Source organism: Eschrichtius robustus, chromosome 2 (assembly GCF_028021215.1).
Source record: "Eschrichtius robustus isolate mEscRob2 chromosome 2, mEscRob2.pri, whole genome shotgun sequence".
Classification (NCBI taxonomy): Eukaryota; Metazoa; Chordata; class Mammalia; order Artiodactyla; family Eschrichtiidae; genus Eschrichtius; species Eschrichtius robustus.
Genome location: NC_090825.1, coordinates 74,426,634 through 74,453,051, shown reverse-complemented (window position 1 = coordinate 74,453,051; position 26,418 = coordinate 74,426,634). Strand labels below are relative to the sequence as shown.

General features: G+C 36.8%; 2 pseudogenes; one reads left to right on the top strand and one right to left on the bottom strand.

Annotated features, from left to right (window-relative positions):
• Positions 1 to 591: 591 nt before the first annotated feature.
• On the bottom strand, positions 592 to 1,280 carry LOC137757181 (ubiquitin carboxyl-terminal hydrolase isozyme L3-like; annotated as a pseudogene).
• Positions 1,281 to 4,052: 2,772 nt separating this feature from the next.
• LOC137758876 (L-lactate dehydrogenase B chain-like) lies at positions 4,053 to 20,443 on the top strand (annotated as a pseudogene).
• Positions 20,444 to 26,418: the final 5,975 nt, after the last annotated feature.

Sequence of the window (26,418 nt, the reverse complement as noted above, 5' to 3'; positions counted from 1 at the left end):
TGAGTAATGATGTAACTAAATAAACAGTAGTAGGGAACTGGAGTAGCAAGAAAATCTATATTATTTCAATACAAATGCATTCTGAAGAGCTATGGCTTTATGAATAATAATGACACTGCTGTCTTTTGCATGTATGGTGAGGTATGACATTATTTAGGAAATGACACATTAGACAATAAGTAACATCAAGAGATTGTTCTTGAACCTGAACAGGAAGAGAGAGAGCCTGGATACTAAGTAGAATCATCATATGCACTGATTATACAATAGACAAATATGTAACTACTTCTTCTCTACCCATTGTTCTAAGTCTTCATTTCTACCTCATATGGGCCCATGGATTTTGTAATATATTTCAAATATAATTATTTATAGAGATATAATTCATTCTAAATTGATCACCCACTGGGTGCTACATGCTACATATTTTATTTATTTATTTATTTATTTATTTATTTATTTATTTATTTCACATGAAGTTTAATCAGTCAAGTTAATGAAAAATATCAAAATTTTTGAATTAGTGTATGACAGAAGAAATTTAATTTTGTTGCAAATAATACAGTATTTGGTGTTTCCATTCTGGACAAGCTATGCTGCAGAAAGATCAATGGCATTGAATCTCCGTTCATCAGGGTCACATTCCATAAACTTCTTGAAAACTTCTATGGCATCCCTTAATAAAGTTTCATCACTAGATTCCCCATGGTTAATTGGAAATGGTTTCCATCCATCTAATTCATAGAGATGCCCATCTACATGAACTAATGCAATAAAATGAAGATCTACTTTTTCATCTATATTTTGTGCCTCAGTCTGACCTTCATGGTCACTGGTCTTATGAGTAACTCGAATGGAGTCATAGTTCTCCAGGTATATGGCTCGTTCTTCAGGGCTCAGTGATGCAGACTCCTCCAGGAATTTTTTCAAGGTTGATCCAGATTCAAAGTGCATTTTGTCTTTATTGTTGGCGATAGCATGGATTAGTCCAGTTGTTCCACAGGCACTGCTGATTGTTTGCCTCATGAAATATACTGATGATGTAATATTTTGTCCCTGAGATTTTATTTTTTCCTCTTCTTCTGTTCTGAATACTTCATACTTTTCTGTAATAGGGAAGAGAAGCAACACTGCACACACAGGTCTTGGTACCATGCTAAGGAGTTCAGGATCCATTCCCTATACATCAACAAACTGCCAGTTAGGATGTAGACCTAATTGAGCAACTGGTTGGTGACCTCGGGGTTGGCCTCCAGCGGCAGCCAGCGCTGACCCTCCATGGCCGCTCCGCCTGGCCCCTCTCCAGCTCTCTAGACATATTTTAAAATTGTTCAAATGAATGAAGTACATGCATTGATCTTGTCCTGTGCCAGCATCCACTATAGAAAGTGCAACTTTTTTTGAGTAATTGTCCCATTATTACCTTAACTAATACCTAATTTTACCACAAGTGTTAGACTTTAAATTTTATGTGTCCTAAATACTTTATGAGAGTCTTTTCCCCCAGATTATTTAGACACAGTTAAAATCCCACCACAAGGAGAAATCATAGTCTACAGTATTATTATCTAATGGATTCAAAAACTATATGTTTTCTGCATGTTGTATGATCCTGGCTTAATTGTCAATGAATGAACACTATGAACACTATGATAATGCCAATAAACTGAAAAATTAGTAGTAATAACTCTAAATTTAAGATCAGTTTCTTATTATAATTAATTTTTCAATTTGCTTATGAAATTTTTAAGTTTCCTTGTTTTCTTTCACTTCCCTTTTTAAAAAACTTTTCATTTTTTGAAAGAAAACAGAAGAAATTGTGATGATTCCATTTGGGTAAATTTCATGTCTTAATGGTAAATTAAATTATTTAAAATAAAACCATGGATAGAGTAAGTTTGGTCTAGTGTTTCTTCCATAATAATGAAAAGAATCTTTTTTAGGTACCCAGCTGCCCCGCTGACTATTTATAATTTTTAAGGAACCACTTTATACATTTTAATTTTGGTGTCATAGGCCACATAAAGATGGATAGACCCTTGTAAAATGACCAAGAAGAATTCTCTGATCATACTTGATGCTTGTAGTCATCAAAGAGTGTTTGCTTTCAAAGGAATTATTATACTTCCAGCTTGCTTGCCTTGGGGAATGTCAATTAAATCCAAATTATTTAATGACAGAGATTTTGCCATTTTTAGAGACAGGGTAAGTGAACTAGAAATGACAAAAATCAAATGAGAAATAAAAAAATACATTTTGATGTCTACCTGTAAATTGCTTATCTTTCAATTAAGCATTGGTTTACCCTTGCCAAATGTCCCCATTTGCAGATGCCTGTTAAAAAATAACCTGTTTTCATTTCCTGCTAGTACACAATTTAGCTTCTTTTAATGCATGCTTGTGCTCAGGGTTTTCTGAAGAGCCTTGTGTTATCTCTGTATCTAGTCCTTATAAAGAATCACTTTCAGCATGTGTGGCCTGGTTCCTAACAGTCTATCGATTCATTGAATTTCCTGAATTTCAGAAAGACCCCCATTGATTCTTTATGCTGCCTGGCAGAGCAATTCTTAATTTTTGTCTGATTCTTTCCAACATCAGTCTTCAGAAGAGAAGGTTTTTCTTACAACGCCTTGAAGGGTTTACTGAATCATGTATCACCAAGAACATTTTAAAGCATTATTTTGTCTGTTATTTAAAGTGGAAAATGCCATCCCTTAAGACACTGGCACTCTGCCATTTGCCTCCAGAATATTTCATGGTTCACTATCAGAACTGCTGCTTTTTCTCCAAGAACATATGGGCCATTTTGGAGAAGTTTTCTGTAACATTCAGATGCTGAACATATAATCTGTGTACACTTGGTCTCCAGCAAATAATGTTTCTGGAATTTTAATACCTAATGGATTCTTTGGAACTTACTGAAAAGTCTATTAAACATGGTAACACCAAAGGAGGCTTGTGAGTTGGAGGTAGAAGGGACTAAATATAACTGATGCAGAGTTTAACATCATTAGAATGTATTCCTGTGATTTTATTATTTTTCATTGGAGTAGTTCTCTTCTTCTTCTCCTCCCTCTTTTTTCTCTCTGCCTCCTCCTTTTCCTTCTTCTTAGTGATTTCAAATAGTCACTGCAAAATATTTTAAATGGGGGAGAATCTTCCTATACTCTGTGATGTTGATACATAAGTCATTGGAATGTGGTAGGGGTTAGCACACACTTGTGGATGATTGTGTCATTAAAACTGCATCCAATCAATCTGGGAATACCTCACCTGCATTGTTCTTTAAATACCTTTCTCACTAAAACACTTGTTTGGTTTGATGGTGTATATTTTTAGTCAAAGGAATCAAGGAGAACACATTTAAAACAAACAATTAAAATTAAAGTGTGACTACATTCTGGATAGAAGAGCTAATTGCAACTCCAATAAAGAATAGCTTCCCCCCTTGTACAATATAATGTACTGATGACTAGAACTGGGCAGATTCTAGTGGAAAGACACTAATTCCTTATACTACTGTTCTACCAGATTGTGTCTTTGCTGGTCATTTGGTGAGCAACTCATTGATTTGGTAAGTTATGGAGCTAGGTGGCTCTTAAATGAGAGATAATCTGCAAATGGTTCTATGATGATTAAGGAAGAATGGAGGAGTACAAGGAAATAAAACAAGAAAATAATAATCATGTTTTAAATCTTGAAATCACTAGTGACTCCACAGTCAGGGACCTCTGCATAGAAAGTTTTTTTGCCCAAGCAAACCTGGGGTCTTTCCAGATCCTGAGGAGTTGAGGAACTGGAGAGGACAGAGGTGATGATGGTCAGAAAAAGATAAAAAGGGAAAATAAAAATACATGACGGAATCTCTGTGTCATCACAGAAGGGATGAAATCAGGGATAGATTTTAGAGACTGTACCCTTTGGGGAAATCCAAAGTAAGTATGGCCTTGTGTCTTACCACTTCAGTTATTTCATCTCTCTTATGTTTCAGATATATATGTGATCTGGTTGTCATCTCACTCTTATTCTCTGTGTCATTTTGCCATTTGGCCATGACAACAACCAGTGTGAGAATAAGAAGTCATGGCCTTCTCTGGACTCGCTGTGTGGTTAGTGGCATCCACTTGCTCCCTGAAGATTTCTTTAAAGGACAGGGAAAAGGGAAGCTTGGGAAGGATCCTGATAGGCAACAGGAGAGGAGGAGGAAAACAGTAAGATAGATTCCTTCACTCCCATGGCCATGTAGCAGACAGGAGAGACAGTGGAAATGATGTGTTCGCCCTCACCTTCTAGAGGCAAAGTCAAGAGAAAAAAATCCACACTTGTTGGGAAAGGTTCAAAGGTTCAATTAAACAAACATAGTTGTTTAATTGTCTGCTTGATGGTAGGTTAGTATATTTCTTTTACCCATAAACCACAATGTGATTATTTACGTATGACTCACATTATATTAAAATAGTATTTGTTTTTCAGATGAGGGTGTTCTCATTAAAATTTGGTGAACAAAAGTATAAATGTATCTTTATGAAATCCCCAAATAGATACATCCTAAAAAGGAACTTTGGAGGAGAGTGATATACTACTGTACCTTTTAGTACATCTACAGTTATCCACCCCCCAAGCATCACCCTCTCAGTCCTGATTTCTCTGAGCCACTTGATGCTTTCGTTTTTACTTACCCTGAAACATATAACTTGGAGTTAGAACTTAGTACAACACATGATAGTGTTTCACTAGAATGTTTACCAGATGCAGACAATCATTTAAATATTTCTATTCTGGAGACACACCTTTGATTTCTGTGTTTGAATATGTGTTATGAGAAACATGTTCCATGTTTATTCAAAGATTCCCAGATCCTGGCATGTTATTATTTAGTAGAACTGAACCAATTTTAAATCCTACTACCCCAGGAAGCCCAAGATATTCAGAAGATCTACACACCTATAATGTCCACACATATCGGCACCCACACACCCAGAGGCAGAAGATTCTCAAAATGTGTATTTGAAGAGAGACAGTATAGAGGAGTGGGGAGGGCTGCATACGATGCTGTATTCAAGTCAGTAAAAGTGTATCATTATCTTAGAGTTTCTCAAAGGGAGTTTAGTTTCTGAAAATCCTATGAACACCTTGGTAAAGTGAAGTCTCACCTGTGACATGATCCTTTGGTCTTTCCTACGTTTTTGCCCTTCATGTTCAGAAGTGGTGCTTCAGATGGTGTCAGTGTATTTGTCAGATCTCCATCCATCAGTAGGCCTCCTTCTTGGCTTGTTTACACGAGCCCTGACTTGCAGGGAACATGGGCAGCCGCAGAACACAGGGAAAAGGGCCATGATAATGGCAGGGAGAGAATGCCACTGTGCCTTGTCTCATACCCAGGATGTATGCCCTCTGTCCTCACACAGAGAGGCATGAAATGAGGAAAATGATATTCATGGCATCTTTTATAGGACATTAAGTCAATAAAGTCTTTTAAAAATTCAGTGACTTGTAAATCTTTGTTCTTAAGATTATAATCTTAAGATATATATATATATATATATATATATATATATATATATATATATATATATATATATATATATCTCAAGATTCTATATATGCATAAATGATGAATCTTGGTTTTGTCTCCAGTGGATATAGGCATTTGATCCTAGACAGTCACCAACATTTCTTTTTACATAGTTTATGATGACAGTCACTTGTTTTTCCACCTTCACTAGAAAGACATAACTCATGCTCCTCCATTTACCTAGGACTTGTGGAAGAAATGGTGAATCCCACCCTGACCCCAGGGTTGAGACTCTTTCTTTCTGTGACATGCACAATCCCTGTGATGCTAGACCATAGGAGAGCATGACAGGTAGTGTATCACCAAGAAGTTTGTTGTCGTATGCATTGTGAACATGTCATGAGCTCTAGACCATTGGCAAGAAATTAACAAAGACCAACTATATAGGTTGCTTGCTACTGTCTTTTGATACCACCACTAGAATCATTCTTCTGTCTTCAAGTTTTGTCAGTCTTGTGCTAGTTAACAATTTAATAGGGTCCTATGTACTTTGGTATGAATACTGACCATGTCAAAGCCACGATTTATGCTAATACAGCAACTTCCCACAGGAACCTCTAATCTAGAGGTTATATAGTAAATCTTAGTTGGATTGAAATGTATAGTCCAAATGCCATAGTACACAAATACCATCTTTTTTATCCACTTATCTCTGTCATACTATTACTTGTTAGCTACTAAAGGAGAAAATTTTGATTGTGTTTAATTGGTGGCAATTAATAATATTAGCTCCATCTTCGGTATTCCATAAGGCATATGATTTCTCCACTCAGATATTTCAAATGGTTAAACCAGCTTCCTCTTTGACATGCTTAGAAGAGACCCTGGGTTTGACTTTTTATGCTTTTAAATGCGCTGTGAATCACTCTGCCAAACTCCTGCCCTTCAAGTGAATGACATATTTTATTTACACTCTTAGAAAAAAATCTATGCATAGCCATTATTAATCACTCACACCTTTAAGAATGATCTTACCTTTTAGCTATTCATCAAGATCGGTATCCTTCCCGTTAGAAAGAGACACATCATAACCGATGTACAATCAAACTGTAGATGGGCCCAAGTACACGGCTAATTCCAGAATAGATGCGTCTTCACTTGAGGATTACACTCACATGTGTGCATGCACACACACACACACTCACACACACACACACACTCACACCTCAGTATGCTGTATCCATTCTGGCAAGTCCCTTTAAAATGCCAAACTGCTAAAAGCATGTCAGCTCTCAGATAATACATCACTACGATATTGAAGAGCAACATATCATTTCCCAAACTGCTCCTACCCTGAGCAAGGCCAATAAGACATTGGACCATTGGAAACAACAAAAGTTCAAAGACCATAGTCTATGATTTTTACCAGAAGCAGGAGAGGGGAAAATTGGCAAATAAATAAGTTCTCTCTGCTCATGTACTAATTTCAAGAGAAGACTATTTACAATTGAATCATATCTCCATTTAAAAATCAAGAAAATAGATTTTTCCACCTTTGACAATAATTGCAATGCATGCTTTTCATTAGTGAAGAAACGCTAAATACATTCACAAAATGTGTTTAAAAGAATTTCATTTTTTGGTGGACATTCTCATGCATCTCTAAAATGTTGGCTGGAAATTGCAAAGGCGATGCTTTCATCAGCCCCACGGGAAAACAAAACAAAATAGAACTCAAAATATCTTTGATTTTCCCTTTTTCTTTAGCTACTACTCTGATTTTTGTATTGGGATGAGAATTAGAAAAGGCCAAATGTGTAGCTGGCTTCTAAAAGGTTTTAGATAACAGCAAAATGAGGTAGAAAATGCTTCAGAGTAAGATTCTTATTACACAACATCTGTCTTCAAACGTGCATAACCTTAAAAATATCACTAAAATAAATATATCATGAGAGAGACATTTAACTATACCGGTAGCACTTTAAAATTACAAGATCAAGAAAAACTTTGCAGTAAGGCTTTGAATCATAGAAGATGCTAAGAACTCTCTATTCAACAGAATGTTTAACTCCCTGGGCATTAAGGAATTACTTAATAGAAAAGGAAATAACCCATGGGAGAAAATGTAGCCAGCAGTAAAGCTGCTTACAATTTTTGATAGGCCCTAGTATAGCACAGCAGAAAGGCAAATGATTCTATGCTCACTCCAAAACTCTCTTTCTTAAGAGTTTCTCATTCATTAATTTTTCTTTGCTGGCATTAAAAGCTTCCAAAGAGAAAGGCTGGGATATTGAACTTGTTATGAATATCCTTCTTACTGATTTCCTCACTTCATGGAAGGCAGATCTGTAAGACACAGGATCTAATCCCAATTTAGACTTTTATAACTAAACCCTAAAGCAAAGAAAGGCAAGCAAAGAAAGGCAGCCCCTGGAAGAAGTTACTGCAGGTAACAGGGGTATATTGCTCACCATTAAGTGTCTTAAACACAGAATAGTCAATCTTTCTTAAGGTATATTTAGTGAATGCTTCTAATGTGCCTGGAATTGTGTGAAATTCTGGTGAGGCTATAAGCATGGCAAGTACAGGTCCCTTTTGTCAAGGAGTTCACAGTCTAATATATGAGACTCGTAAAAATAATAACATTATAATGTGACATGGACCACAGAATAGCTGAGAATACAATTCCATAGAAACAAATACTCCAGAATTATACTTCATGTGGGCTTTAAACACATTGTGGAAAAGCCATCCTATGTATTTTAAAAATATTTTCCTGAGAAGCGAAATAATTTTGTGATCTTATATATTACACGCCTTTAAAGAGAGCACCCCACTTTTTCTCGTATCAAACTAGCAGTCTCATTCAATGAGGATGTTACTGTATGGCATGATGAATTTAAAGCAGCAGTGTTCATTATCTCCAGGTTTCAGGAAGGCAAAGGCAGAGACAAAGGGATACCCCTTTAGGATCTGGATTACTTTAGCCTGTTACATTTCAACTATCAAACCTGCACAAGAAGCACCCAGATTAGTCAACAAGCAGATGATTAGAGATAAAACCTCTCATCTTGGGATAAATTTAATCCAGGCAGCATGTGCTCTTTGGTCATTTTATAAATATAGCATTTTAGAACAACACTCTCAGAGATCCAGCAGTGTATATCCAGCATTGCAGCTAAAATAGTCAAATAGAAATAAAAATAACTCTCCAGAAAGTCGCTGGCATTCATGTTTCCATTGGAGAATAATTACAGAAGTCAGTTTAAAAGCTAACTTAAGAGATGTTGAACCTCTCACCCCCGCAGACATGCTAATGACTAGTTGTATTCTAGTCTTAAAGCAAAGGTTCCAAAACCTTCTCTTCCCCAGATTTACGGTGTCACAATTACTGGCCGGGACCAGGCTCTCTGGAAGGAAACAGAAATTCCCTGGGCAGGGAGGAGATCCAACCACACATCTCTGGGGGCAGCAGAATTTAGCCCTGAAGGTTTAATATTTCTAATCCTGTTATTTTCTAATCCTATTACTACAATGTTGAGGTGAATTGAATATATTTCCTTCTTTATCTTTGTGCAATCTCACATATTTCCTTTAATAACGACCCTGCAAACAGTTTTGCTTCTTTAATTCTTAAAAAGAATATATACACCATCTAAATGATATCTGTTTATAGTAACATGCAGTGCTGTCTCCTTGCGCTGCCTCATGACAAAGCTGGTATTACAGTGACTACACATCCAGCCCGTGATTTCTTGCCTTTTATTAACCCAACTTATTATTACATCAAAAATCATGGTTTCCACTGATGACAGATTCAGCACACACACATTCACACTAATGTGTGTGTTTATGTGTGTGTGAAATAGCTACACAATGAGTTATTGAGTTGTATATAGAAAAAACGCTAGGCAACTGCAAATTACAAGGATATAATGCCATCAAGGGGTTTAATGGTGACATCATAAATCACAAGAGCAAGGTATAAATGGACTGTGCTTTCCCACAACTCTCAGATGCCTCTGGCGCTATGATTTTAAAAGTTGTCTACTCTCCCCCCAACCAGTATTCCCCTACACGTGGATAATTTGTGTTATAATTTCCATCTTCTCCAATCCTCTTTACTTTTCCTCAACTTCAAACCTTCTCTCTACACCCGGAAAGAATCTGTCTTTCCCCCTCTGCTATTAGAGCAGCTATATTTAAATGGAACACTGGATTGTCCCAAGTTGAAATATAACAGTTCTAAAAATCTTGCCATTCTGGGCTAGGTGTCACACTCAGACAATATGACAGACAGGTGACAACACACGCAAGAATTAAGAGATTTTTCTCCTCTTGGATAACAGTATGCTTCATGCACTATTCTCTTTTCCTCTGAGACTAGGAAATCTAATTACTCTACTACCCCTGTTAGGACTGCAAACATAGAAATGGGTTTTATAGTTTTGCTTTTTCTTCGCATCTGAATTTCAGTGAGTCCAAGTAATTTATTTCTTATGTCCTAAATGATTCCCTTTTCTCTCTGATGCTGTCTTACGAGAGAATATATTAACATAAAGTAATAACTGGCCCAAACTTGTGTCCAAATTTAAATATGTCCTAGCAAAGCCAGCTCCATTCTAATTGGTTTTATGTGTCACTTTAAAGCTAGAAGACCCAACCTCCTGGCAGCTTTGCTTTGGGTCTTAATTAGCCACTTAACTGCAAATTGGTTGGCACCCTAGTCCTTTCATCAGTTGTTACCCAAATAGCATCACCGACTTAGGATAAAGAAAAGATCCCACATGTAGCAGGTCTTTCCATCATTATTGCCCTTTAATACAAAGAGGGGGGTTCCCAACTCTAATTAAGGCTACGTTTTTGATAGGCAATTGGCATCTTATTTAATTCACTCTCAGTGCAGTGTCTTAAAGGGAAAACAATCACAGTAATGTGTGTATAGTGCTATATAATTTACAAAATATTTTCATCTACTTTATTACTCTTACACAGTGTCTGTTTTAGCCATGTATTAATCAATATGTTTTTATTGGTTGTAGTGATTTAAGATGTAGGTGTTATTTCAGTCCTTTTCCATTTGCCTGCATATCCACTAAGCTGTCTATCTCCAGTATATATAGGGAGTCGGCATCTTTATTTTTTGTTGCACTCCTAGAATGATACATATACTACATGGAGAGGTACTTCTCTGCAAAGCAAACGTAAGTGGTTAGTGGGCAGAAGAGTCACCACCTTCAAAGAAGACACAGTTAGTTATGAGAGAGAAGAAAAGAATCGAGAAAGAGCAAGGAGGCTTGGTTCTGTGAATACAGAAATAAGCACATAAGGGAGAAAGGGGCCGCAGATATAGGTTGGATCTAAAAATGTGCCAGAGGAGAGTGAGAATTCGAAAAGAGTGTGGCTTAATTAGTTTAGTGTTTTAACAGAATACCCTCAGTTGATGCTTTGCATGCGATATGATACAACATCCTTTGTTTCTGCTGGAAAAGAAAATAAATAATTATGGTGCCTTTTTAGTAAGCAACACTGTGGGTTTTTTAAACCTGTCTTTTCAAACTGGTTTTATTAATTTATGCTACAACACTTTTTATAAATTTTAAATGCAGGTATTCTTTTCTAATCTATCATTTTAAACCACTAGAAATTATATATGGTCATTACACTCAAACTTCCTATCTTTCTGAAAGGCAGCAGTTGAGACTTTGCATACCCCAAATTTCCTCTGCCCATCACAGCTCCCGGAGCTGACGTCCAAACCCACAGGCTGACCAAGAGTGAGATTCTTTCAGGCTGTGTGTTTCTGAAAACTTGGAAATACTGAATTATGTTTATGAGATTCATTTCTCAACTGCTCCGAGCTTATAAAATATTAGTATTTACAATATCCCGTAACAACAAACACAGCATGGAGGCAGCTGCCTCATCAGAGACTGAGCCACAATGATTTCAGACATTTGTCTATTTATCATGGATTGGATTTCCTTGGCAAAGAATTCAATAAGGACGATGAGCACACCAGTCCAACACTTTGCTCAACTTTGCAATGAAATTTGCCCCTCACCATCACTCCAAACGCAATGCTTCTATTTGGTAAGCCCGTTGCCTCTAAGGTGAAGTGTGAAAAATAGCGATGTGGAACTGAGATCAAATGAAGTCAGGCCTTTGATTAAATGCAAACTGAGAGGGGTTGTGAAGGGAACACAGATATTTTCCCTTTGGCCAACATAGGCAGCATCTACAATTAAATCTCAAAAGGAGCAGATGTATGCTTACAAGAAAGATCTGAAAGAAAAATCATTAGGAATTATTATGCTTTAGCTATATCCAAAAGCAAACTTATTCCGTGAAATGTATGAGCTATTAACTCTGGCAACACTAGACCTTTTTTCCTCCCATATGTGATTATACAGTACCCTGTTTTTAAGTATATTATGCATTTGAATGTATCCAACAAGTTCTCTGCCCTAAATAAAAATTCAGTCGTCTAGAAGAAGCTTGATGATAATGCAATTGCTGTAAATTACTCAGCTAGCAAAGGATTTTGTTTTCCTACGTCAGACAAACAAATGAAGCACTTTACTTAGTATCTTTCACCTAGTAAGTACTGAATAAAATGTCCAAATGGACGAAATTGATGAGAAGAAAGAATTAGTCTAATAAGATAATATTTCTAGCTCATGCTACATGGTTCCTTCTGTGATAGCTAAAGAATCTTGTTTTAACCACTTCAAAAGGAAAAATATTTTATTTTTGTTTAACTACCAAAGTAATTTCACAGTGCAGCTGCTTGCCCACAAAGAACCCTGGGTAAAGGAGGGTCCACCTGAAATGAATGTGTAGCCAAAAAAAAAAAAAAAAAAACCTTGGAGTGTCTGAGAGTTCATTAGGCCTTCCCTGTGATAGACATTACCCTGAAAAATAAAATGGAGAGTCTCTTTTCCTCTCTCTAGATTGAGTTTATTCTGGCCAAAAAAACACATTCCAGAGTTTTTCTAATTTCCTTACTGGTGAGTTCATTTGTGAGTGGCCACAACAGTTGGCCAAGGTCAGCATGTCAGGACCACAATGCTTTAAGACTCTTGGGAGTTGTAATTTTTATATCAAAATGGAGGTTATTCAGGGTGGTTGTTTTCCCCCAGCTGTTGTTAAGTAGACTGTATGCTGACCACCCAGTGGACGAGACCAGGGTGGGTGGAAGTGGAGAAACTATTTGATGTGACTCAAAAGAAGAAAATGCAAGATTCTTGGGGAAGATTCTATTCTGGTAGGAGGCCATGAAATACTTGTCTTAAACAACTAATCTTATTTTGTACTCTAGATTATAAACCTACCTCCTATGAGCAGCCCTTAAAAATTGAGACAAAATAGAAGAAGTGCCGAGGTGCTGTAGGAAGAAGATATGTATTAAAGTCAAGTTCATAGAATACAGAAAATAGACGACTCTAGTCTCTTAGATATTTTTAATTTGTTTTTTATATCCTGTTTTGAATAATACTAAAAAGTCAATGAATAATTTAATGTTAATTGAGTAAACCTTATGTAAGCTATTCTATCTGAATAATTTTATAAAACTGGAGTTATAGAACTGACTTTATAAATAGACTATCAAGTAGAATTACTATTTCTAAATAATAGAAGTAATAAAAGGGTGCAAGAATAGTGTGATTATATGGTTTTGTTTTACTCATGGATGAATAAGTAGTTTTTTCTTTAAATGACTAATTTAAACCTTAATTAATCCTTGGCTAATAAAGTAAACATAATTTAGTTCATTAAGGTGTCACTGAGAATAGAGACATGACCATTTCTATTACGTTACTTAGAATGTAAGCTTCATGAGATTAGGAAAACAGGCTTATTTACTACTATATTCCTAGTACCTACAACAGTTGCTGACAAATTTTAAACATTAGGTAAACTATTTGCTGAATAAATGCACCTAAATCAGTGATTTTGCTGACCAAAGAGAAAAACTATAAAACCAAAACAAACTAAAACAAATCACAGAAAAACAAGAATCTTAAGATTGAACCCAGAAATTTGAATGTTTTAGTAGATTGCCCAGGGATTTTGGTGATCATTTAATTTTGGGAACCACCAACTGTATACAAGTGGGTACCATGTATTAGAAACCACAAGGTGAGCCTATCTATAGACATGGAATTCAATTTAAAAGAAAGAATTTGAATGTCTTTAAAAGAGGCACACTCAATCTGGTTAGCAAAAATTTCTGTATCCCTCTCTACCATTGTACACTAATTTCATTTTACTCATTTTCTCTACCTGTCTCGCAACGGAAGACATTTGGGTTTCCAATGTCTGAATTATAGATTCTGGTAACTCAGTCTTCACAGACTCTCAATTTATATGAAAGCTTCAATTTGATATTTTTTTCCCTTATTTTATTTTTATATTTCTCATAAGAAACAAAATGCACTTTTGAGATTAAAAAATAGGAGATCCAAGAAGAAACTTGAACTAGATGCCCATTTAAAAACTTCCAACAGGGAGATTCTATGAAGACACTCATAATGAAAGTCTCAAGTATTTAGTACCTTCCTCAGGTCTCTAATGCTTTTATGGAGAGAGGCATACAGAAGACAAGCAAAAGAAGAGGTTTATACCTTGAGGGCTGGAAACAGATCTGCCTTCAAATGCAGGAATCTCATTTGCTATTTTAAAATTTTATGTGGCTTTTGGCATTAAAGGCACATTGCAAACTAGGATTTACCTCTTTCAGGTTACCAGTGTGCTAATAGACTCAAATAGTCCTTTGTGGTTTGAAGAAGTGTTTAAGGCTTCTTCATCTGGCCTTGTTTCTCTCTTCAGCCGCATGTTTTACCACCTCTCTGAACTTTTACCCAAAATATTTTCAGTTCCTAGAACAGACCACCGTCTCTCTTACCTTTAGGCATTCTCTCATATTGGTACTACCATCTGGAATATCTCTCTCATCTTCTCTTGGCTAATTCATCTCTTAGATTCTGGTAAGGAGACATTGTTTATCCTTAAGGAGATGAGTTCCAATGTAATCCATCAGCCCTCAAGTTGCTGGTTGCTTCAAAGAATGGTGCCCCCCACAGGCTCTGTCTTGCTGCTGGTAGACATTAAGAAGTGGCAGTAACTAGACTGGGCTTTGGGAGAAGGAGCCCATACATAGTTTCCATTCCTTCCACCATGCCCACTCTTTCCATAGTCCCATTGCACAAGCTCATTTAGGCCCTGGGGTAGCAGAGGAAACAAGCTGGTTGATATCTATGAGACAAGTCATCCTATCCATGTTGTTATTGAGGGCTTACTCTGTGGGGAACATATTTTCTTGTGAGGATTAACTGGAGACACAAAGAGTTATGTGCTTTACACTTACCCCAAAAGTCCATCTGTAGCTCTCTACTCAAGACTTCCTTATCTACAATCCTCCAGCTTCATTCTTCTGCCCATGACTGAGTAGCCAAGGCATTTCCCACTGTCCATGAGTTCATGTATAACCATCCTTCAGATCACTTCTCCCTCCATATTAAGTGAATGATACAGTGTACTGCTCTTATCTCTGCCTGCTGGTAAGATTTTCCCTAACACTGTCCTTTAGACAAGTTCTAAGTGGGAATACAATGGAATGGTAGTCCATTTTTGGCTACCACCAACATGTGTGAAAAGACTCAAGTTCCTTTCTTCATTATGTGGTTGTAGGGACCCCTCCTTTCCCCTCCAAGGGGCCATAGTTAGTTGAGGGAGAAGCGATGGCACAAGCATGAAATAAAGTGCTCAGGCTTATAAAGTTGGTCAGAGCCCTCTCAGAGCCAGTAATGCAATGGGCACTGGGGCAAGACAGACGTGAGGCAGAGAGGACCTGAAGTGGTGCATATGAGGTGCCTGATAAATATCCTCAGTATTTCCACAGTGACTGACTCATAGGATGTACTAAAAATATTTGTGGATTTATCATCAGAAGCATGAAACCATCAACACTGATGAAGAAAGCTGACTATTCTGAGAAGTTAAGGGAGGTGAATCTTAGAAACCTTTTAAATGGAAGGAGATAGAATTAAAATGGCTGTAGTAGATTACAAGAGAATGCTTAAAAAGATGGGTTTTAGGCAAAAGCAGACTTAAGAGATATAGTAAGAGTGAGCAAGTATGTCTGAGAGAATAAGGAGGGATAATGGAGTAAAAGATGAGGCAGGGAACTGACAAGTTTTAAAGCACCGTATAAACATCTACCTGGCCTGGGATCCTCTGGAAGACGTGTGCATTTGGGCTGGGTAATTTTATGTGTCAAATTGACTAGGCTAAGGGATACCCAGGTAGCCAGTAAAATACTATTTCTGAGTGTGCCTGTGAGAGTGTTTCCAGAAGAGATGAGCATTTGAATCAGTAGCCTGAGTAAGGAAGATCCCCTCCCCAATGTGGGTAGGTGTCATCCAATTGGTTAAGGGACCAAATAGAACAAAAAGGTAGAGGAAGGGCAAATTCTCTGTCTTTAATTCACCTGGAAGGTCTGTTTTCTCCTGCCCTTGAAAATTGGAGCTCCTGGTTCTCAGACCTCTTGACCCTGGAACTTAGAAGAGTGAACGAACCCCCTTTACACCAGGAGTTACATTATCAGCTCCCCTGGTTCTCAGGGCTTCCAACTTGGATCGTATTACACCACCAGCTTTCCTAGTTGTCCAGCTCGCAGACAGCAGATTGCGGGGCTTCTCAGCCTCCTTAAACATGTAAGCCAATCTCTATAATAAATACCCTCTTACATGTATCTGTGTATACCCTATTGATTCTGTTTCTCTGGAGAACCCTGACTAATACAGAAGTGCAGAGTACTGACAATTTTAAGACTGCTAATTTGAAGAGGACTAATTTGCAGCAGTTCTTATGGGTTGTAAGCACAAGCTGTTGCAGTATGAGCTGTGAACTTGAAATATAGTGATTGGTTTTAATCCTGTCTTTGCCACCTACGGCATTTTCCCTTAGCTGCAATGTGAGCGACGGAATAGGTCTTTGAGCCTCTTTCAGGCTTGAACATTATACAATTATGATCGCAAATTAGAACCCTAAGATTCTGTGACGATCCAAGGGAGGAATCCTCAAAGCCTGACAAAAAGATAGCTTCACAAGGTGTGGAGGTGTGGGCAGTGCTGTATAAAACGTAAAACAAAATGATTGGACATGCAAATAATCGTATAGCTAAATGATCAGCTAACAAAACTATGATGAAGATGATCTTACAGGATATAGGGAAGAACTATAAGAAGTCACATTTTAATATTGTCTAGATAGGGATGTCAGTGAGACCTTCCATTGGACAGGAAGGAGGGGGAAAGTGAACAGCAGATTTCGGTGATATCTGCATGTAGGTGTATCTGGTAGCTAGATTCGTGTCAGTAGATAAAACTAAGATTTTAATCTAAGTATCTTAAATTGGAGTCACATGAAACTTCCTTTGCAGATGAATTGTATGATGTGAAGTTAAAGGAAGTTCTAGAAATGTGGCTGAGTAGTAAAATGTAAATACAGCAACAAAACCTCCAAGCTCTTGGGAGATGGAGGGAACTATAGTATGTTATTGAAGAGAGGAAGAATACAAAAGAGTAATAGTTACTCCTCTCACATTATCTAGCTACTTCCTCTTCCTTTTTTATATTTTTGTGAACAACATGGTGTTTGTGTATGAATTCAGGTTAGATAGGATTAAATCAGAGGAGAATTTAAACACTGTTTTTGTTCAAAAGATAAGTGTCAGTGATGGGTTGGCAGATGACTTCAGTATACAAATATTTTGGCTTTTATCAAGATAAGATGGATTCCAGCACAAACTACTTCCACCTGCAGACTTTTCTTAATAAAAACGCAGTCATGTTGTCTTGGGTCCACTTTCTTTATCAAGACGCTCAATTTTCTTTGCTTCACTATAATGGCCCTGAGATACATTCCTCCTTGACTAAGGTTAAGGTGGAGGATACAGATGTAATGCCATACTATAAAACTGTAGTTTTATCCATCTGGATCAACTTCCATGCTATTATTATCCATATGGGAAATTGCAAAGAAAGCAGAAATATGACTTTCATTAGATTTGTAAAATATACTGATATAAAACAGAATAGATTGTCTATCACTTTGTTTATCGTTCTGGGCAGAGAAATGTGCGAATCATCCAACTATACATATTTCCATATACAATTGAATACTCCTAAGATATTTACATCTAGATATGTTGTCCAATGGGAAAATCTTTCAAAGTGATCTATTGTTTTTATCTGGCTCTTCTCTTCCCACAACTCTGGCATATTGTAAATTGTCTCGAAGAGTCTTGTTACAATGTTTAGTTCTTTAATCTCATGTCAAATTGAAGGCTAGTTTGACCCATATTAAAAAATGGTAGAAAAATAGAAAAGAAGACATTGGTGATAAACAGTGTTTAATTCCATTTTGGAGAAAACAATCAACTCTCTTTAGGATAAAGCTGAAAATGGCAAAAGCTCACACACATATACAGTGTTGTATCATTCTCAGGTTAATAAAAACAATTTATATGCAGGGTAGTGAACAAGAGGGGTGTTATGGAAAACATTTCTCACCCAGGGACAGTGTACCAGATGTGCTAAGACTTATGGGAGCAATCAGAGGTGACCAAGTCTCTGTGGCAGGCCTTATTAAGTTAGATGGCGACCCAGCATCTTCAAATTATTAAACTGTCGAGGACTTCAGTGATTAAAACTGAAGAAAGGTCAGATACAAACCTTCAGAACGTCCCTGCACTGAAATTTTCTTATAGGCACTAGACCCTCATGGAGATACTTCTCTTGATACATGGATTCGTAAACATTAAATATTTGAACTGGATTTACGGAGAGCTTGAGGGAATTTTAGTAGATGATGCTTCCTCAAGCTATCTCATACCAGTTTCAAGGCTTTAACCAACATCTCAAGAAATATCCTTAGAGGGTGATTCTGATGACAGAGGAACAGATTCATGGGGACTTTGACATATTCAGTTAGGTCCAAAAAGACAATAGTTACAGGTAGAGACATTAGGATAAACTTTCAAAACCTTACAATGAATATATGTAAAAGTTAAAATTAAGTTAGCACTTGTTGATGGTTTAATGCTCCCCCAAGTCATATCCTAGGCTTTAAATATTGTTTGAGTTTAGATAACTTTTCTCTGTCCTGGGCTCTTCCTCTCTTTCTCCAAATGTATCTCTATATTATGATACATAGATAAACCAAACTCTGAATACATTCATATGTAAATGTAGAGGTACAGGGGTATCATGTATCTATAAATAAATACTACGCATGCATCGGGATGTTAAACGTTACCCTTCCTGTTGTCTTGGAATTTAAGCAGAAGTCTCAATTTGATATGCATCAAAATGCTTCACATCCAGAAGCAAGTTGCTGTACTATCTCCGCAGCACATGCCAAATCGGTTCTGCAAGCTTTAGCCTGTTGCTCAAGTCCTCATTTTTCCTGATGATGACTCATGGTATTAATAATGGTGGTATAACAGACAGAGAAGATCAAATTTCAAATTCAATGTATTTTATTCCACACATTCCAAATCTTATTTTAAAACTATACTTTGGTACGAACAATACAATTTTAGATGAAGGATTTAATAGACAAAATGATGGATTTGCTGTAGTTTCTTAAAAAGTATTTTTGAACACTTTTGTATCTTTTTTATTGAAAAAGAAAATATTTTTACTGATATAATCTATAGTTTTTCTTTATGAGATTTTTACGTATTGATAGTTGATTCATATTCCATTTCCCACAAATATTAAAGTCCTGTCCTTCTAATATGCTTAACATGAAGAATAATTCAGAGTTTTGGAATGCAAATACTTAAACATGAAATCTTACAGTTTGTGCACGTGAGAAAACTACATAGATGACAGTGTCCTTGTCTTTGTGGAGACACAAGTCTCAGATCGCTTTTCAGATTCGCACATGTTCTTTCATTTTCTTTCTTGATCAACATGCTGCCTGTGCTATTTTCCCCTCCACTTTCTGACTTACATGAAAATCCTGGAAGTTTGAGGAGCTGGCTCTCTGTGAGGTGAATCTTGACCAGTGGGAAAGGGAAGGAGTCAGGTACATCAATTCCTTCTGTTTTCTTTCTCTTCCCCACGGACTCCTCAAGGCTTGCTTCCTTTTCACAAAACTTGCAGTTCTGAGTGCCAGGTAACACGAGGACAAAGCAACCAACCATGTGTATTTGTGGCTCCTTGTTAAGCAGAAACCAGTGTGGTAATACATCATAGCACACTGGTTTCACATTGCTTTGCTTTGCTTCACCTTTTCTCTCACCTTCACCACCAGGGCTAACACCTCCTAAAAAGTGTTAACACCTTAACCCTTGCCCCATCCTCTGCTTCCTAGAAGACTCAGTTAAGACACTTTCCATTTAGGATGACTTCTTTCAGCATATGTAGACTTGGGCCATCAGCATTCTGGGGAAAATTTTGGTAATGAATCTGTCCTTGCTATTGTTTTGATAAACTAAAGGAAAAATATATGGATCTGCAGAGTAGGAGCTTATTTATTCAGACACCTAAAATTGTGATAGAAAAGACGACTGTCAAAGCCAAGTGTAAGGTTGTGGTGGTAATCCCAAGACTCTATCAAGGAGAGAGAGTTACCTCAGTCTGGTCCAGAGAAAAGTTACTGGGTTCAATGCATAATATTTAAGATTTTGTAGCACATTCCAGATTGCATCACCATTGTTTCTAACCCAGTGGGTGATCTTACATATGTTATCTGAAACTCAGTGAACAACCCAAGCCCCATGTGATTAGAAGTGAGTATAATCTGGATTCTACTAGATTGGGCTATTTTATGTCTGAAAATCTTGGCATTCATCCCAGCAGCTGTCATAGATGGATTTGAGAGGACCATGGTGACTCAAGTGTGGCTACGTAGAGTGAAGTGAATGTGGCAAGAGCTTTGCTTTTTATACCAAATTCAGAAATGAGAATAGACATTGACCATGAGATTTGGAAGGAAGTCTATAATTTGGTGGGTAAAAGTGCCTATGAGGTGTTAAAATGGAAAGGATATGTAAACTTTGCCATTGATGTAAGTGTGGCTTAATTGAATCCATATTTAAAACAATATCCATGTTCATCTACTATTAATAATAGTAAAAGACATATGACATTAAGAATAAATTCTTCTGAGCCTTTCTTGTGTTCTAAATGCTCAAGGATTACCTTTTGTTATTATCAAGAACCTGAGAGTAAATATATTTTGATATCCAGAAAGATCTAAAACAATTATGATATCTGGGTTCTATGCTAATGAAATGTAACAGCTCTAATGTGACTAACTGAGCATTCAGTTTCCATCCATACTCATGGATCATAGTTTACTGTTTCTTTCTAAAGTGAGAATTGGGCCAATGGTATTCAAGCACACGAATAAAATGCTTGCGTTTTAATCTATGAAAAAATTAAGTCAACTACCAAATGTGCCCAGAAAAGAAAGAAAAACAAGAAAGAAAACAATATAAAATTACACGGCTTAACCTAAAACTAAGTAGAAATACGTATGAGGGTGAATTTTCTCCAACGAAACAATTAGACTACACATATCAGACAATATTCCCTTTTGTAATATGTCCTCAGTAGACTTAACAGCTAAGTTCTGGGTTAATTTTTGAATAAATCAGTTGGCAATTAAGAATAACTGTAACTGACTTTGAAAATTATAAAAGTAATGTAATGTTCACTGGAAACCTTATAAGTATAAAGAAAAGCAGGTTAAGGGAAACAGTTTGCAACACCCAGGGAGAGTCATTGCTAATTTGGGTGTGTTTGTGCCCTAATATTTTTAAATATATATTTACACAAATACATACTTCCAAATTAAGATAATACTGTGTAGGCAGTATTGCATTGTTTTGGGGTTTTTCTGTCGTCAATTGTCCATGTATTTCTCCAAATCTTTTCATAATCTTTGAGAAAACAATTTTTAGTGGCTTCTTCATATCATTACTTCACATGGCTGTAGCATACCTTATTTACTCATTAGTTCATTGGTAGATATTTAGGTGCTTCTGTCCATTTTTCTATTAGAGAGAACTCTGTACTGAGGATCCATTATACATATACTCTTTTTTGTGAATCTCCTATTCCTTCTTAAGAAGTAGAATTACTGGGTCAAAGGGCATACACAATTAAAATTCCTTTGACACTTATTACAAAATTTATAAAAACTGGAGGTCAAAATGCTATCCCACGTATTTTCAATTTATGTTTTTGACTATTTATTGAAGTTTAACTTTTAAAATTTATTATCAATTTGTATTTATTATTTATATCTTAATGCCCTTTACTATTTTTCTACAGCAAAAATTTATCTTATGTATTGGGTTATAATAACTCTTTATATATTAAAAATTCTTAAAATGAGTGTGCCAGACATGATTAAAGATGAAAAACAAAGAACTTACTTTCACAAGCTTATTTTCGCACTCCAAGACAGAAAATAAATAAGCAGACAAGGAAACAAGATATTTGTTTGTTTCAGTCAAAGATATTTCTTTGTCTCTGATCTTTTAGATAGCAATAGGGGTAGTGGAGTAGAGAAGAGTGATGCCTTAGCTAATGTGTTCAGAGCATGATTAGAGAAGAGTGATGCCTTAGCTAATGTGTTCAGAGCATGATAAGGTTCTCCAGTTTCTCAAATCTTTATTTTAAAAACATATATCACTTTATAGTTTTCCTTATTTAGGTCTTGTCCACTTCTTGTCAAATTTCTTCCTTTGTATTTTACATTTTTGTTGTTATAATGCAAAGAGAGATCCCATCCATAATGTTTCCTAACTGGCTATCGCAAGTGACTAACCGTTTTAATTATCATGTCTGTAATTTGAGCTACAGTGCCAATGTTAGCATCAGAGTGAGCCAATTACCGCAGATGCTACTCAAAATTTCCTGTGATTGAGCCCCTCGAACTCTCTTCCCCTAACTTCCTGAGCTCACACTCAGTGTAGAAGTATCAGAGTTAGAGAACCTGACAATGACCAGAAAGCTTAGCCTTTTAAAAAGTATCCATGTCGATTGGTAGTTCATGTCTTTAAATTATACTATGAAATTTGCTCTTTATCAAACACCTTAATTTGTGTGTATTGCATGTAGTCAAGTTTAAGAAACTTTAAAAAAGTATTTGTACATTCTAAAAGCCCATTTAATATTTCTCAAGTTGTATTACAGTTTTTGAACTTATTTTCTTACAGATTGTCATTTAAAGAAGAAGAGAAAGTTGACTATTATGACTGGATAATGTTGAATGAGGCTGGGATGCTCTCTCTGCTTTCTGACTCCACACTTGACCAGGGAGGTTGTGAATGACTGTATGAAGGGGGCTGAGTGACTGTTATGGTGGGAACAATTCTCAAGAATGATCTATCTTCCTATCTTGCTGAATGTCAACCTGTGTATTTCCATGGGACTAATTACCAAGTGGGAGCCCTGACAGATCACATTAGTCCAGGGAGAACATAAGAGTCAAGGAGAAACTTTCTCCTGTGATTCTCCATAAGTTCTACCTATGGTTTGTTTGCAGGTAAAATTTTGGGATGTTTTTTTCTCCTAGGATTCAAAATATAATATTAGCTGCAATTTTACATTAACATAATTCACTGACATTGCTCCGTGTAATTATTGTTTTTCTACTAAACTTGAAGACTTTGAATGCTTTGTGTTTTGGGGTCAAGTCAACATGCTTGTTATATTTTTTTACAGGCTTAGCTGAAAAAAAGTTTAAGTATGAGGGCAAAAGAATATTGATACCATGAATTTCTTTTCTGCCTGCACACAGAGATCCCAGTTAAGGGTGGGATGAATACTTGCCTTCCAATAACCATCCCCAAACCATCATCACATGTCCCAACCCCTTCGCCTCGGCCCTTATACAAATCACTTCCTTCTATACGTTCCCATATCATTTCACACTTGACTATCATTGTGCTCAGTACGATTACTTAAAATTATTTACTTATCTGAGTTTTCTTTACTGGATTATAACTCCAAAAAGGTAGGAAATTGGTCTTATTTTTCATTGCGTCTTCTTCAAACCTCTGTAAGGGCAAGGCATATGGTAATTGTTTATTGAATGAATCAATAATCCATTGAATGATCATTTTATTTTGTTCTCACATTACTTCTGAAACTACTCAACACCAGCGTCTGCCAAGTGCTTTTATAAGCTATTTTAATTCTATATTGAGTGACTAAAACTTAAACAATATTCTGTTAAAAAAATAAAATGGTTGTTTTCACTGTGCGTCTCTTGAACTTACAGAGTAAATTCATGTTTGGTTTGATGAGTAAGTGTATTCAGACATTTATCTGGCACACTTGAATAAATTCTGAGATGATAGATCAGTGTACTGTTTTTAAAGTAATAATAGAGCTTGTGGAATTCAGTCTAACAGCTTCTAGCAGCAGCAACAGCTAACACTTATATAGCATTTACTACGTGCCAGGCTAGTAGCTAACTTAAAAGCACTTGCCAGGCATGATTTAAGGATCTACATGTATTAATTTGTTTATTCCTCTTGATACTACTCTGAGGTTGATATTATTATTCCCATTTTACATATGAGAAAACTGAAGCAGAGAGAAGTTAAATGAAGTGTCCAAGGTTATGTAGCTGGTATGTGGTAGAGTGAGTATTAGAAACTAGGCCCTCTGGCTTCACAGACTATGATCCTGACCACTGTACCAAAGACTCTATTTTAGATCACATTTAGAACATGACCCTGCGGATGGAAAAAATATTGAGTGGTGAAGATAGAATCACAGAAATGTAAGCTACCCTGACTTCAATAACATCAACATTAGACTAGAATTTTGTTGATGGCAATAAATTCCTAGATTTTGAATCATATGCTCACACCCTAAACAAAAATCTTGAGATGAAAAAGTGGCACCTAGGATGCCCATTGCAGTCTGTAATGGCCAAACTTAATCCAAAATCTATGAACAAACAACACTGTAGGAACTGCAGGGTTCTTTTATGTAGAAGTGGGGTTTTTCTCAGCAAAGATTAATTAATTAGCGCTAGTAAAGAAAGACTGTCCACCTGGGTTTTCCCTCCTCTTCACACCCCTAAATCTCTCTGAATCTTGGCTAAGCAAAAGGGGTACCTGAGGCTGCCAGCCCATCCTTTGTGCCTCTCGGTTTGTCCCCTGCCATCTGTCCGACAACACTGCCACCTCTCACACAATACCCACCCCCTCCAGCTTTCAGGCAACCTCACCAGCATGGCCTTTCTTTCAAAGCCTCTTCCACTTCTGATTTCATCAGGCTAAAAAAATGACTTTTTAAAGCATTTTAATAAACAAATTAGAACTTAACAATAGTTATCCTCATTGTCATGGGAATGATATAGAATGAAGCAAAGTAGGAATTATTTTAAAGGGCGATAGGAAGAATCTTCTTACCTGTCACCCTCTTCACCAGAAATGCATCTTCTCTCTGGTATTGCCTACAAAACCATATTGTTACTCTTGAATGGATACCATCAAACATTGCCAGACATCCAACAAATAAATATCACATAATATTTCTCCAAAGTCTCAGAGTCAGTAGGTTGCAGAGGTGGGATTTGATATTTTTCTATTCTGACTCCAAATCTCAAACTTCTTTCATAAGACCATGATGCAAAAAATGGATGAATTTTAATGAGGGACTAGAGAAGCAGCAAGGGATGATGTCAAGAGAAAGCCAGCCTGGCTGGGAGATTCTGGGAAGCCAGCTCATAACCTAAAATCTAAGAGTCTCTGAATGTGGACAAAAGGGTGAAGAATAAAAGGTCCCAGGAATCTCAAGAATGTTCTCTCTTTCAAAATATTTCTGAAAGTGTGATGTTTATGGCAGGCTACAGAGAGAGACTGAAAAGGGGTTCAAAGTGGACGCCGCAGTGAGGAAACCCCAGCTTTGTAGATTTGTTTGCCATATTTACTCATTAGATTCCAAACTTTTAGATTTACGTTCCAACTTTTAAACGTATTGTTTGAAAGGTGTTGTTTGCCACCAGATGAAAGATGATGAAGAGAGTGCTGGCAGAAACAGAGAAGAAGCGACTGAGATATTAGTGATGTTGAGTCCATATGATTTAACATCTATTTGAATTTGAGGAAAAGAGGAGATCTTATAATCAGAGAGGCCCAGAGTTGTGAAACTGGAAGATCTGAGAAGGGTGTTGGGTTCAGTCTGAGGTGGAGTTGATCAGAGAGGAGTTTTGAAGTGAGACAAAGTTTGTGATGTAGGTTATGGTCAACATATATATTGAATATATATATTGAATATATATCATTTCACTCAGAAATGATAGTGAAAGCCAGGCTGCTACAGGTAGTTTTTCAGGGAAAAAAAGAGAGAGGTTAAGTCAGGGGGGATGAAGGATAGAAACTTTGGAAACTTTTGTGTAGGGAGCAGAACAAGAAATAACAGTCTGAAAAGAGGTCCTAGAAGGAGCAGTTGGAGAGAGCAGCTTCGCGGAAGGCACTGGCAGAGAGCCTGATGAAGATGCTACAGAGCAGTTAAAGATGAGGATGGAAGAAAAAAATCTTAGATCTGGCAGATTATCATTACTCCTCTGAGAGAGCGATTCACTAGATCAATTGTGCAAATGGGAAAAGAAAAAGCGAAGAGATGGAGGTTCTTCTTCTGAGAATGATCTTTGAGAAAACTAGCAGTAAAAGAGAGCACACGGGCAAGAAAGGGGTGTGATGGGAGCACAAATGTTGGTATGTTTGTAGTCTTACAGTCTGAAGGGAAGGATCCAGGGGAGAGAGTGAGAGAGAGAAAGATGGGTGAGAGAAGAGAAAAGGCATGTGATTACTGGGACAAGCTCTTAGAGGATGTGGAAAGAATGGAATGAGGTCA